At 38.8% G+C, this 16,068-nt stretch overlaps 1 long non-coding RNA gene across 1 annotated transcript; it reads left to right on the forward strand.

Moving 5' to 3' along the window:
* Positions 1 to 11,593: 11,593 nt before the first annotated feature.
* LOC122487863 lies at positions 11,594 to 15,839 on the forward strand. Its single transcript, XR_006298491.1, has 2 exons — positions 11,594 to 12,539; positions 13,678 to 15,839. It is a non-coding gene; the product is annotated as an uncharacterized LOC122487863 (long non-coding RNA).
* The last annotated feature ends 229 nt before the right edge of the window (positions 15,840 to 16,068 follow it).

Here is a 16,068-nt window from a genome sequence, read left to right on the forward strand (position 1 = left end):
GAACTTACTGGAGCTTGGAAAATTTCAAGCAGCCTTTTTCTTTGTCCTGGGAACATGCTTGGAAGAAATACCTCCTCCAAGTATGGTGACTATCATGTTAGCGTCTAGCTAGGAAATACAAAAATAATTTTTGATAATTTTATTATTAAAATATTTTCATCATCTAAATAAAGATAGATATTAAATTTCAAAATATTTATTAAATCTAACTACCTATTAATAGTCTCAATACTAATTCAAAAGAAAGTTCATGGTTAATAAGAAAAAAAGTCATTCAACAGCCATTTCCTAAATCTTTTTTAAAATTTTTATTTAAATTCCAGTTAGCTAACATGTGGTGTAATATTGGTTTCAGGTGTACAATATAATGATTCAACATTTCCATACATCATCCAGTGTTCATCATAACAAGCACACTCCTTAATCCCCATCACCTATTTCACCCATCTCCCACCCACCTCCCCTCTGGTAACCATCAGTTTGTTCTCCATAGTTAAGAGTCTTATTTCTTGGTTTGCCTCTCTATTCTTTTCCTTTGGTCATTTGTTTTGTTTCATAAAGCCCACATATGAGTGAAATTGTATGTTGTTTGGCTTTCTCTGACTGACTTATTTCACTTAGCATAATACTCCCTAGCTCCATCTATAGTGTTGCAAATGGCAAGATTTCATTCTTTTTTTTATGGCTGAGCAATAATCCGTTGTGTGTGTGTGTGTATGTGTGTGTATACACCACCCCTTCTTTATCCATTCATCAGTAGATGGACATTTGGGCTATTTCCATAATTTGGCCATTATAGGTAATGCTGCAGTAAACATTGGGATGCACATATCCCTTTGAATTGGTATTTTTGTATTCTTTGCGTAAATACCTGGTAGTGTGATTGCTGGGTCATCGGGTAGTTTCATTTTTGACTTTTTGAGGAACCTCCATACTGTTCTCCAGAGTGGCTGCCCCAGTATGCATTTCCACCAACAGTGTAAGAGGGTTCCCCTTTCTCCACATCCTCGTCAATTGTGTGGAGGCATAGGCTTTCAATTCTATTGTGTAAAAAAACTTACAGTGGTGCTGGGTCACATGGTAATTCTATGTTTAATTTTTTGAGGAGCTACTAAACAGTTTTGCAAAGTGGCTTCACCATCCCACCAACATTGTAATTTCTAATTACTTCACCTCCTTGCCAACACTTGTTATTGTTTTTTTTTATTGTAGCCATTTTAATAAGTGTGAAATGGTATCTCAATGTGGTTTTGGTTTGCATTTTAATTTTTCATTATTTTGAAACAATTCAATGGTGAAAAAGGAAAGTCATGATGGTTTTCATGCCTCTAAATAAACTGAAAAAACAAAGCGACACTAGAATTAGTTCATAGTTTACCTATCTATTTATATATCAGGCTAATATTAATATTAAGGATGCGTTAATATAATATTAATAAAAAGGATGGATATGGCTTATCAAAATGTGTAGTATAACATAAATGTGGAAAAATATGAAGTATTACTATTAGTAGTGGAACTTACTGTTTTCAGTGTGTAGAAACAGGTAACTTGTTATATGCAACACGTGTGTCATTAGGCTTGTATACTCACCAGAAGTGGGTTAAAATTGTCTTTGAGCTTCCTGGGAGCCAAAGTATAAAGTGACAAACTATAAAATTCATAATGCTCCTAAGACTACAAACAATTTAGAATCTTTTACTGACTGTTGTAGAGTCACTCTCTATTCTCTGTGTGATCCCTCCGGTCTCAAGAAGATACTGAATCTTGATGTAGTCCTTTTCATTGCTGACTATTCCAGATGATAGAAGAGCTAAAATTAGCCTCTCACTTCCTTCTGCCTGCCAAGTCTTTATTTATTCCCCCGTTCGCCTGCCCTCAGTTACCACTGAGAAAATTCAAATTCCAGTCTTCCAGGCCAAACTCATGTTCTTTTTTTCTTGGTGGGTCCTTAATGCCCCCAGACAGAATTAATTTTCCTCTCTCTGTGTTCCCATAGCACTTTTTAAGCAAGCATTGTATAGAATTTATCACTGTGATTCATTTATGTGTCAGCCTTCCCCAGTGGACAGTGATTGGTTTCACAGGAGGGAAGTGTCTTCATTTTCATATCCTCAGGCCTGGCACAAAGCGGGTACTCAAGAAAGGGTGGTTGTGTCAAATAGATTACATCAATCACTCCTGACTTACTACCCTCCCATGAATATAGGTCAGTTGTTGCTGTTCCTCTTCATAAGTGACTCCCAGAATGAAAATATGTTTTTCGGATTTTAGTCTACTGGTGTGCAAAATGCCCATCTGCTCTCCAAACCAGGTTTTCCTCAGCTTCCGTTTTCTAATCTAAATGTAAGCCTTTATTTGTATTCCAGATAAATGTAATTCTGTTTCCTTCAGGGAAAATAACTTCATCTTGCCAGACTAAAATGATAAATTTCAGTTTAAATTTTGTCATCTGTCGTATCACTCTTATCAACCAGTTTGATGTCAGCTGTGTATGGAAGGATAATGTGAAACATGTGCGTTTGCCTTTTTAATGTAATTATGTATTGAGTGCCGAAGAAAAAAAAATCCAGTACGTCTAATTATTTATCGGGAAATTTGTGTTCTTCTAATTCATAGTTCTAAAAATATGACACTTATCTCTCTCTCTACCCCCCACCAAAGCTTTCAAGAGCTTTGGAAAAATTTGCCGTCATTTAATATATGTGTTCTCTGCCGGATATGTCTCCTGGACCCCCAAAGACACATAATTAGCAGTTATGTGTCCCTCCTATGCACTTACGTAGCATCCTGTACATTCAGTATCTTAGAGTTTACGCATTTTATGTAAGAGTTTGTAGGGGTGCCTGGGTGGCTCAGTCGGTTAAGCATCCGACTTTAGCTCAGGTCATGATCTTGCAGTTTGTGAGTTCAAGCCCTGCATCTAGCTCTGTGCTGCCAGCTCAGAGCCTGGAGCCTGCTTTTGATTCTGTCTCTCTCTCTGCCCCTTCCCTGTTTGCACTCTGTCTCTCTGTCTCTGTCTCTCAAAAATAAATAAACATTAAAAAAATTAATAGCTTGTAGAGTTACCTCTTTTCCTTACCAATTGATAGTCACTGCTTTATTTAGTATCTCAACAGCTTAACACGTTGCCTGGCTAAAGTTTTATTTGGGTCAAGTCTTCTTTAGATCAATTACATAATATGTATAAATACTATGTTCTTTCATGTGGTTCTACCACTAGATCTGTTTTGTTAAAAAGAGGGGCTGTGACAATCTCATAGTAGCAAGAGGCATTGTTTCAGGGAAGGTTAAGGCAGTGAGCAGATCAAATTGTTTTTCTGATAGGACCATTTCATTAAAATAAGGTATCCAATAATTTATTAGTAAATACAATGTTAGTTTAGAATTTAATCATTCCAAGGTTTATTTTTATTTGTTGTCTTGAGCTCTCTACAATACTCTCGGCTGCAATGCTGAATCAATTTGGGCATCTCAGGCACTATTCAAGGTTTTTTATTCCTGAAGCATTAAAAGGATCTTTTTAGAAGCCACTCACACCCCAAAGGAGGTCCCACAGTGGGAAGTCTAAGGAGAGTGTTATGGTGAGAACTCAGTATAATTTGGTTTTTAAAAATTCTACTCTGCAAGACATCCCCATGATATAAATATTCCTAATTAGCACAGGATTTCAGTTCCTTCATACAAAACGCTGCAGTGCAATTTAAGGCTGCTTAAAATTATCTTAACTTGTCCCATTTGGCAAACTAAGCCAGGGTCTTAGGAAACATGGAGCTGTAGTGTGCAGGAATGTGGGCAGGCTGTGCAAGCTCCCTCCGGATCTGAGAGAGCCTTTTTGTTGACCTTACACTGAATCCTTATGATTGAACATATCATCAGGATGCAACAGCCAGCTACTGGCTAACTGACAAGAGAAACTTCTGGAACACTAGGGCAAAAAACTGTAAGAAGTGGAAAACTACCCAAACTGAAGTTATTCAAATATGGTTTGCTTCTTAACATACATTCACATAAGCAGCCCTAATGAAATGTAGGTTTTCTGTTAGCAGATGCTGAAGAGACAAAAATCCTGTCCTGTCTGCTTTCTTTCCTTTTGGGGAAAGGTTAGCTATTGGATGCCATGAAAGAAAACCCACATCTATAATTCCTGAACCCACCCAATGTTTTTAATATCTTGACATCTATATTTACGTTCTGTCAAAAAGTTAATAATATGAAGGATTTATTATAAATCCTGAGCTTTATTTTCTGAGTCAGAATAGCAGTTATTAAGGCCTTATGTGCACAAGGCATTGGACTTGTGCTATGACATGGTCCTGTTCTCTAGAAATTCACAGTTGGAAAGAGGTATCCTTCCACAGAACAAAGATTTTTTTTCTCCTGCTTTCTTCCACTAACATAAAAAATAAAGTATAAGAATTAAGAAAATGAACAAATACTCCACTACTAAAATACCTAGGGATCAGAAAACTGTCAAAAGAAAATGTGGAAGAGGCAGGGGAAAAATGAGGCAGAAGGTAAAGAGAATAGGGACCAAGGATATAAATAGATTAAGAAATTATTGCATGTGGCAAATGAGATCACACTGTGACTCATACATGCCTGCATAACTAGAGCACAGGCAGAATTCTGTCTTAATGAGGACCAAGTCACCTCCTGGGAAACAACTCACCTTAGGCTGAGAGTCAAATCCCACCAGCATGGTGGAAGATTAGTGCCAGAGTATCAGGAGTGGGATGTACAAGTATACTGCCCTTGAATGGATCCCCATGGAATGTACCTAAAGCCTACCAAGAAGACAGCCTGAGGATGAAAACCAAAAGTTTTGTTTTCATTAAAGTCTATAAAGACACGTAGCGTGCTTCCTCACTGCATTGACAAAGCGCATCATGAAGGATGTGCCCTGCTTTAATGAAGTTCATTGAGACTCTGTTGCTGAAAGTGTTGGCTCATTGACAGCTCTGGCAGTTTGGGTGCATTTGCTTCACTAGAGCTAACATGTCACAGCATCATCAGTGCAGAGGGAACTGACTGGTTTTGACATTAAAAAGAAGTGACCCGGTGCTGACGGGACATTAGAAAGATTGCAGGTGAAGCTCCATGGGATGCTGCAAGCTTCAGAAGTGCATCTCAGAAAGAGGGAAATGGTGGCCATCATTTAATAAATCTGAGGACCATGTTCTTGAGCACATGTGAGTTACTCTTCAGAGTTCTTGAAATTAGTGGGTGAAGGTGTATTTTAGAAATGAACTAAAAGAGATAACCATAGTGAGGTCTAGGGTGAAGGTTATGAATAGGGTGACATACGGTTCGTCATCCAAACAGGAATGACTTTGAGAATGAAGGGTGTGCTACTAATAATAAGATAACAGATGTAAAACAAGACTGTCCTGGACAAATTAGAAAGTATATTGGGGTGCCTGGGTGGCTCAGTCGGTTGAGCTTCCGACTTCGGCTCAGGTCATGATCTCATGGTCTGTGAGTTCGAGCCCCGCGTCGGGCTCTTTGCTGACTGCTCAGAGCCTGGAGCCTGTTTCAGATTCTGGGTCTCCCTCTCTCTCTGCCCCTCCCCCACTCATGCTCTGTCTCTCTGTGTCTCAAAAATTAATAAACATTAAAAAAATTAAAAAAAAAGAAAGTATAGTCACACAGGAAGAACTGTCATTTCCAACTCTGTTAGTTTTGTAATGTTTGCAGTTTTATCCTAAGCATATATTTTTTAAATCAAAAAAATATATAAAATCATGTAACTTACATATCTAAATGAAAAAAGGAGAGTAATGTCTCAGGTGAGTGACAAGCAAAGACGGAAGCATAATATTTCCATTGTTATGGTGACCTTAGTACCTCCCCCAGTCCTACCTTATAGCCTAGGAAGTTGTCTGCAAATTGTTCATCAGTCACCTGCTACCCCAAAGTGCCCTACCTTGCTCCGCATTGTCACACTGTCCCAGCAGTTATGGTATGCCCCACGTTAGTTATTTAGTTTTACTCTCTTTGGTGCCTTCTCTCTGAGATAGTTGGCTTTCAAGGTCCAAAGGGACATTTTTATGTTAAAAGCCTGGGAGTCAAGTTTAGAAACACAATGCTTTTAAAGTGAATTACTGGGACCTTATGAAGATAAAAAGCTTCTGCACAGCAAAGGAAACAACCAACAAAACTAAAAGGCAACCAACGGAATGGGAAAAGATATTCGCAAATGACATATCGGACAAAGGGCTAGTATCCAAAATCTATAAAGAGCTCACCAAACTCCACACCCAAAAAACAAATAACCCAGTGAAGAAATGGGCAGAAAACATGAATAGACACTTCTCTAAAGAAGACATCCAGATGGCCAACAGGCACATGAAAAGATGTTCAGCGTCGCTCCTTATCAGGGAAATACAAATCAAAACCACACTCAGGTATCACCTCACGCCAGTCAGAGTGGCCAAAATGAATAAATCAGGAGACTATAGATGCTGGAGAGGATGTGGAGAAACGGGAACCCTCTTGCACTGTTGGTGGGAATGCAAATTGGTGCAGCCACTCTGGAAAGCAGTGTGGTGGTTCCTCAGAAAATTAAAAGTAGACCTACCCTATGACCCAGCAATAGCACTGCTAGGAATTTATCCAAGGGATACAGGAGCACTGATGCATAGGGCCACTTGTACCCCAATGTTCATAGCAGCACTCTCAACAATAGCCAAATTATGGAAAGAGCCTAAATGTCCATCAACTGATGAATGGATAAATAAATTGTGGTTTATATACACAATGGAATATTACGTGGCAATGAGAAAAAATGAAATATGGCCTTTTGTAGCAACGTGGATGGAACTGGAGAGTGTGATGCTAAGTGAAATAAGCCATACAGAGAAAGACAGATACCATATGGTTTCACTCTTATGTGGATCCTGAGAAACTTAACAGGAACCCATGGGGGAGGGGAAGGAAAAAAAAAAAAAAAGAGGTTAGAATGGGAGAGAGCCAAAGCATAAGAGACTGTTAAAAACTGAGAACAAACTGAGGGTTGATGGGGGGTGGGAGGGAGGAGAGGGTGGGTGATGGGTATTGAGGAGGGCACCTTTTGGGATGAGCACTGGGTGTTGTATGGAAACCAATTTGTCAATAAATTTCAGAAAAACAAAACAACAAAAAAAAACCACAATGCTTTTCATCATGACTGGCCACCTAAGTCCTATCAAGACGCTAATGGTAGAAAATTTCTTTATAGAGTACCCTCAAGATCAAGATCCTAGTTTACTTTGTTCTATATTCACAAAGAGAAGTTGCTTCTGTTTTTAAACCAAGTTGAGGTTTTGTCTTTAGTGAATTCTAACATGTAGCTAGGAGTTTCCAGTGCAAAGCATGCTTTTGTTTTGTTTTCGTTCTTTTGAAGTGACTTTATAACTTCTAAAAAGTTTCTTTGTTGGAAATCAACCTCTCTTCTGTCCATATGACTCGTTCAGATAAAACTACACAGTCTTCTGCCATTGTCCAAGTCCACTTCCGTGAACGGATTCCTTTGTGAGAGAGAAGAGATTCAGCAGTTTGGTTCCTCAGAGCCCACAGAGTGCAAGTAAAGCTGGAGGTGATGCTGCATATGAGAGGAAGCAGGCCTCCAGTCCACTGGAAGTCTGATTACTCTACAAAAGTTGATAAGCAGCTATCAACTGCAAAGTCAAGGCCTGGCAGCAGAGGTAGCTGTCTTGTCTGATTTAACATATCTGCCAAAAGTCTTCCTAAAAATTATCTTTATTAACCTTCCTAATAGTTGAAGATCTCTGAGGGTGGTTTTTTTGTACTGTGTTCACAGGAGTATACATAGGGCCTGTAATAGCACCTGGCATATAGTAGAAGCTATATGCTGTATAAAAGTAGTTGTTTTATAAAAGGATATTTCTTCATTTTTAAAATGGAAATGTTTTAATGCTTATTTATTTACTTCTGAAAGAGAGAGCATGTGTGTGTACATGCACACTCAAGCAAGTGGGGGAGGGGCAGAGAGAGAGGGAAAGAGAGAATCCCAAAAAGGCTCTGAGCTGTCAGTGCAGAGACTGGGCCCAGGTTCAAGCTCACTAATGGTGAGATCATGACCTGAACAGAAATCAACGGAGCCACCCTCGTGCCCCTAAAATGGGGATATTAATAGTACCTGTGCCCAGGATTGATATTCAGCTGGATATTCCATTCTGATATATAATTTCAGTGTCACAGGGTCGTGAGGATTGCATGAGTTCGAACATGTATAGTACTTACAATAGAACCTGGCACATAGCAAGTGGTCAATAAATCTTAGCTGCCATCAGTTGGAAGGCAGGGAGGTTGACATCCAGGGAGATTAAGGAACAATGAAGGAGCCCAGTAGTGGGCTCCCCTGAATTGGAGAAAATGTAACAGCAGTTTATTCTGAGTCCCACCACCTGATTGTAGGGAAAAACAGTTGCCAAACTTGCTGTAGTCCTTGTCTCTTGGGCCCAGGCTTGATCTTGACTTCCAGGATTAGGGATTATGGGAGGCAGGGTGAGTTCTGAGGGAGCTGGAGATTAATAGAGGCAATGGTGATGAGTTGGGAGCTGAAGTCAAATGCTTCCCCCACCACCACTTGCCAGGCTCTTGTTTACAATCCAACCATCAGTTCATTATTTTTTGACTTCATACATGATATGTTCAGCTCTCTATTCTCTGCTTAAATGCAAGTGTCCTTGGGGCAGGACGTCATACCTACCAACAGTAAATGGCATTTATATCATGTTCCCAAGGATACTGTTCTTCCAGGGAGGAGATGGCAGAATTCAGAGAGAATGGACCACAGGGCAGATATGTGTGGTAACAGGGCACAGAGATCATCTGATCATGGGACAGTGCCCTGGAAGTGGTAGACCCATCCTGCCAGGGAGAAGTGGATAGCTGCTGGATGGTAAGGTTGAGGGGTGGAGGGAGCAGGATGTGAACAGAACATGTAGGAGGTCCCTGTTACCAAAATAGCTATTTTTTACCTGGGAATAAATCTTGTTACAAAGATGAGAAAATCAGCATTATTTTCAGAAGGTTTGCAACTCTAATGCTCTGTTTTTTTCCTAATAGAAGATTTATCAATTTAGGATACAGTACATGGTACTCTTTGGTGAGGTTACATGTGTGTAAGAATGAAGACAGTTGTATAAGGTGAAGGTGGGTTGGAATTTATGCTATTTGTGTATTTGGTAATAATAATTCTTACATTTTACATTTGTATGATATAAATATATATATATAATCTAGTTTCAATAGTATATAAATATATCTAGTCACTATATATATGTTGCTATGAGCTATGTAGGGCATATAATAATAACTCTATTCAGTACATGAAGAAACCAAGGCACAAAGAATTAATATGCAAGAATAGTGGTGGAAGCCCCTGGAGATGGGGATTCAACCCATGGTTTTCTGACTTCAGATTCAGGAATTTTTTTAAATCATCATTTGGCTGCCTCTCAACCACAAATTATTTGGTGGCATCTGTCAAGCTGAAAAACAAACTTATTTTCAGTATTTTGTCTTTTTGCCACTAGATAGAAAAACCTCCGGGTCCTACAAGTTAGCTCTCCATTAAATATAGTAAATGAAAAATAAACCAGTTCTGTTCTCTAAAGTAGCAGTTCCAGAGGATATACATGATCCACTGGGGTATGGAAAAAAATGTTAGGATTTTTAGTTTCATATTTTTGGATGTGTTTAAGTGAACATGTCACTACAATATACCTTAATACATATACACATAAACATACACACACATCTATAGCAATAAATGTGTATAATTTACAAGTAAGTGCATTTATAAATATTGAGATGCATGCTCTTTTTTTTCTTGTTCTTTTTTTTTAAACATTGAATTGCAGTCTCAAAAACACTTGGAAATCATGGTTCTTAAGTGGTAACCACTTTCTGTAAAATGTCCGCACTGTTTTTTACTAAGCATATTTCTTTTGTTTCACCTTATGCTTAGTGCAACAGAGGATGGTAGCTGGCTGCTGTAGCCAGAATAACAGAAGCTTTGAGTAAGAAGGGCCTAGAGGGATCAATTCGCCTAACCCCTGCATTTGACAGAGGAAGAAACTGAGGCTTACAGGGGTTAAGGGATTTGCCCAAGCTGACAAGTTAGGCTTGAGCCCAACAATATGGGACACGGATGGAAAATCCAGTTAATGCTTAGCTAGCCATGGTAATGTGTCATGGGGCTGGCTTGCAGAAATTAAATCCGTTAATAATCCCCAAACCTTATTTTAGCCAGAAGTTTTAAATGCCTCACCTATCAAACCTTTTGCTAAAGATGATAATGTAATGGCCTTGTTTCTTTGGGTGCCCAAGAATGTCTGCATTAAGCAAAATGTCACGCGTATGCTGCTCACCAGGTATCTGGTTACATATAAATACAAATAGTGATTTAATTATATACAGTAATTGGTTAAAAACCCTTGTATTGACACAAATACACTCATCGTAAAGAACAGAACCAAATTATAATGTTCCCCAATAAGTAAGCAGTTACTCACTCAAAATCCACTGAATTTTGAAATACTATACGGCTGCTTCTGAAGGGGCCACCATCTCATTGGAATTTAACACCAGAATAATGCTGGACTGTTATCATAGGCTAAATTCCAGTGTATATTCAGTTCTACTCCAAACTTACAATTTTCTCCCATTGATCTGACCATATATTTAATTACCAGTGCATAAGGGTTTTATTTATTGAAATATTATGGCAGCATAAGGTTAGTCTCCATTACTTTTGGTTTTATAAAAATCTCCAGGCCGTTATTGAACGACTTCCCCCCTCTTGTGAACTTTAAAATAATTTCGCCCCTTGAAAAAGAAAAACAAAACACCCCGAAATTACCATCACCACTCTGCTAGTATCTTTACTCAGAAGCTTATGAAATTTACAGTTTGGTTTAAGAAGAACTGACTTCCTTATCCTGTTGAATCATTTTTTCACCGAATAGGCTATTTAATTTTTTTTTTTTCAGTTAGGATATTTCTCTTTAGTTTTTTAATCATTTTATGTCCCTTTAGCAAATGACATTTTTTTCATTGTGTTGTATTTTCTGTGTATCATATGTAATCATTGTGAACATTTTTTTACAAATTTTGTAATCTGTCATTTTACTGAACATTCTAATTACTTATAGTAGTTTTTTAGTTGATTCTCTTGATGTTTTCCATATAGATATCCATCTCTTATGTGAATTATGAGTATTTTACCTCCTCTTTTCCAATTTTTATTCATTTTGTACTCTTATGTAACTGTGTCAACTACTTCTGGAGCAATTATGTAACTATGCTTCAATTATTGATCATTAAGAAGTTTTTCCCATTACAATAATGCTGCAGTGAACATTTGCACAGAATTTGAGTAGTCGGGTCATTTCCTTAGGATAGATTCCCACAATTGTAATTTGTTGGTCAAAAGTATAATAATTTTAAAGACTTTTAATACATTTTGTTATAGTTCCTTCCTAAATGCCTGTATCAGTGGTTATACTCACCTTCCCCCACTGTCCACAATCTTGAGTCTCCTGGCATGAATGACTGCTTCCCACACCTTCCTTTGTGTGCCTTCCCTTTGCTGACTACTCAGAGGCTACCTGGGAATTCCAAGTCAAGCCTCCCCAAATCAAATGAGAATCAAACACAAGAACATAAAAGTTGCATCTTGAGTAACCCAATAATCAATGTGGAGATGACATTTCAATTATTTGCTTATTGTACCTGCAAATCATCCTAGACTCCCCTTTTCCCTCATTCCTCACATTCTGAATACAGTAGATTCTGCCACCTTAACTTCTCTCCTATCCATTCTATATTCTCCATTCACACTGTTAACGGACTAGTTCAGTAGCTCATCCTCTCCCACGGGGATCGCTATAATCCCATCTAACTGAGCTGACCGCTCCTGCAGAATCCTTGTTCCACCTCTACTCAAAAGCCTTCAGTGGCAGGAAACTCCTGAGGATGGTCACCATCTACCCCTTCAGTTTCTCCTTTTAACATCTCTCTTATATACTACCTTCAAACCATGCCAGAGTATTTGCAGTTTCCTGACAACTTACAATTCTGAGCCTCTGTTTGCATGTGCCATTCCAACTGTAGGAATGTTGTCCATAGCACCGCACTCCCCCAACCTCATTCACCCAGAAAAATCCTTTTCATCCTTTAAGATCCAACTCAAAGGGCTTCTATCTGGTGAGACATTTCCCATTCCATTCTTCAACCCCGCCCTCACCCTAGAACTATTATAGGAAGGGTATTCCATTGATAGACTCTGGCAATATTTCTTGAGGTTACTGTTGTGCCCAGTTACCAGAGTTCTCATAGAAGTGAAACAAAGGTTGATAAAAATTGGTAGAGACTGGCTTCCCCCTCCCCCCTTTTTGGTGAATTGTATTTGTTTAATGTGACTTCAGGTTTATTCAACACAAATCTATTATTTCCACCAGCAGTGTAAGCACAAGAATCAACACTGCAAAAGTGGCCTCCATGTGATTCACAGGAAGGATGCATATAAGGTAAGAGTCACTTTGTGCCTCCCTGCTTCCTTGTGCCTCGGGCACTTGCCTTGCAGACTGTTAATGATCACCTTAGGCCCTGAAGCAATGATGAGACCCCCCAGTGATTTGCAACTTCAGACAAAGCTTTTAGTTTTCCCCTTTTTTTTGGTAGGGGACAGATCCAGAAATCCTGTGAGCTAGTTTGATAGAAAGTTAAAATCTTAGAGCTGGAAGTGAGGTGTAGGGGGTTAGCATGTCATTCAATTCAATTCAATTCTTCGCTTCTAGAAAGACAAGAGGAACAAACCAGTACCTTCTGTTTCTAAAGGTCTGTGGGAATGAAAAATCCTTTGTTCATCCAAGCCAGCACTTGGCAGCCCTCATCAGCAAGGAATTTCTGGATCTCACTTCCAATCCTGCCTGCCCCCCACCCCCATCTCCTTATCTATCTCCTCTAACTCTATTTCCCTCCTCTAGGGTGACTCATTTAATATCTCTGGTTCACTGGGACAGCTAGGGAGCAAGCGTCTTCCCTGAACAGCGCGAGTTATATGCTTCTAACTTATACCAGGAGAGCCTCCCTCTGATTCGTGTTCTGAAAAAGTGGGGGGGGGGCGGGCAGGTGGGGATCAGGAGAGCCTCCCAGATAAGCAGCACACAGCACCCACAATTCAACAAGAAAACAGAAGAGGTGTTCCCAACACACACCTGGGGGATAAATTTTGCTTTACAGTACAACTGCCCTTCTGCAAACTCTTCTAAAGCAGACCAATTTATTCCAAATTCCACCACAAGTGTCTGTTAATGTATAGTGAGATGTTCAAAGCAAGTTAACCATCTACAAGTTATGAGGGGGGCTCTTTTTTGTGGATTCATTGAGAAACACAGACAAAACTGCTAACATATGTTTCTGTTGCTAGGCCTTAGTCTTATCACAGTTTGAAATGGTGGAAAATCAATTACGTGCTTTGAATTACTCCCTTCCTTGGCACAAAAGCATTTCTCCATTCTTTCGTGATAGTGAACACTTTGCAACATCCACCACTAAAAGCCTGTTAGGATTCTCTGCTAAATTAATGTAGTACAAATAAACCACACAGAAGGCCGGTAGAATACTAAACATCCCCCTCTCTCTTCTGTTGTGGCTTCCTTGCAGCTTGGGACCTTTCTGCCTTGCTGATGCAACATCTGGACAGCATTCAGGGTTGTTTCTCAAGGACACAAGCGTGCACCTCCGGTGAATTTCAACTTTCAACATCTCTCTGGCTCTAATCTATATTTAATGTTTCATGACTGGTAGTCAAAGAAGCTTCAGCTAAATATCAGGTTGGAATGAAAATGATCCTTGGGAGAACATTTGCTTCCAGTGTGCGCCAGCAAAGTGTCTGTGACAGAGGCTTTCCCCGGAGATTTGTTGCCCATTCTCTTGCAGTAATAATAATTACGCCTTATGATTGCTGTGCCCACATAATCAAAGATCGCTTCATCAAATGTGATCCCGAGGGGAAGCTTCCTCTGCTCCTAACTGGATGTCAGTCACAGAGAGCAGCACCCCTAGGGATCCCCAATCTTTCTTTTACCCTTTTCAGTACTGTGTTGTTAGCATTGTGTTTCTTCATATTCTTCTCAATGCAAATGATGTGTAAATCATGCCCTCCAGAAGGCACATGTGGTGAGGGGGAGAGGATGGGGAGGGGGGTGGGGCTGGTGTATTCTTCTCCCCCGGCTCCCCTCCCCAACCTACCACAGGGATTTCTCGCATGGAACATAATTACATCTGTGCCATATGGGCTCATTTATATTCTATTACAGGTTAAGCTAATACGACTCAGAAATATGCTAAAAATACCTCAAAGTATTCTAGAGCTGTCAAAACACTTGTCATTTATTGCTCACCCGTTTGATTGCTAGTGTTTTTGTTTTTGTTGGGAGATTCAGAGAGCTAAGAGAGCATGCTGGCATTCTGGTGTCCGGTCTATAAATATAGTTTAATTTCCTGTATTATTGCAATCTTTGGGCTTGCAAAGAAAATATCTTTCTTTATAAACCTGGAATGGCCGCAAGACATGGGCACTGAAGCCCCTATACTTGTAGATTTTAATTTCCCAAGAGGTAGAAAATACAGATTTCAGATGTGTGGTTTTGTCAGCTTTAGAATATTTCTTGTCTTTGTTTGATATAATTATTCATTGTGATAGAGAAACACCTGCAGCAGGCTGACATACCAGAGAAATGTGCTACTTGAGCTGTAAGAGTTGGTTTGGATGTCAGGCAAATCTTGTTGAGATTTTACATGTGGCATGATAATGAGAAGTACAATCTGTAATGAGTAATGAGTTCAATAATGATTTACAGGGGCACGTTGGGTTGTTTGTATGCAATGGTTAAAGTCCATCAGCCTGTTAATTTCTACCATCAGCTTGGAAAGTTGGTAGGTCATGTTTGTGTAGACTCTTAACCTAATGGTTTGATTATGTAATTAATGTTTTCCATTATTGCTATCTTAACATATTAGCGGAATTTTTAAAAATGAGTCTTGGGAACAGAAGAGCAAGCACAACTACTGTACTCTCCTATGCTTGACAAGTAACATTTCCAAAGGGGATATGGTGTTAACCACAGTATCAGCCATAAATTAAGTATGCAGACCATTTAACTGAAAACTGAACTCCCACCAAAGCATACTTTTCTAATTTGCTAATAACTGTTCTATACTATCTGGTTGAAGGAGTAGTTAAGACTTCCTGGTTCCAATCTCAACTCTGCTATTTACTAGCTTGTTATCTTGGCAAATTCCATAATTTTTCCATTTCCCTTGTCTATAAAATGAGCATAGGAATAGTAGCTTCCCCATGGGATTGTTGGAAATATTAAATGAGACAATATATGTAAATACTCAGGCACAGTGTCTGGCACATAATAATCACTTAGTAAATACTTGTTATTATTATTGTAGATTTTTACTTCTAATATAAACAGCTTCTTTATAATTATATGGCTCTTTTAGTTAAAAAATTAGGTTTTTGCCAAAATCATGTTAGTTGCACAAACTTCCATTTATCTTAGATCATACAAGCCAGAGGTTCTTGGCATTTTTGGATTTTACAACCAAGTTCTTACTCCACTTAGAATCAGTAGAAATATTATGAATGGGCATGGGAAGAAATAGAAAAATTCAATGTTAATACATCAAAGACAAGATTTTTTTACTTAACATATAATTTAAAAATATTTGTACATTTAGGATTGCTCAGAATACAAAGTGTCTGAACTCATGCAACTGAAATGTTACATTTAAATAAATAATAAAGAACTGCAGTTTATAAAGGGCAAATGGTTGAGCCAGTAACTATAAGTATAACTAAGTTTTTAGTTTTTGCTTCTTTCAAGTCTTAATGTAGAGCCACTTGAAGACTTTGCAAAGGACTGTGTGTGTGTGTGTGTGTAAGGGGAGAATGTATATTGTAGATACTTGCACAGAAGAGAACTTTTGGGTTTCATTTAAGTGTTCCTATTCAGCCTCATGACCTTGGGTAAGTCACGTGCA

This window comes from Prionailurus bengalensis, chromosome A2, assembly GCF_016509475.1.
Source record: "Prionailurus bengalensis isolate Pbe53 chromosome A2, Fcat_Pben_1.1_paternal_pri, whole genome shotgun sequence".
Classification (NCBI taxonomy): Eukaryota; Metazoa; Chordata; class Mammalia; order Carnivora; family Felidae; genus Prionailurus; species Prionailurus bengalensis.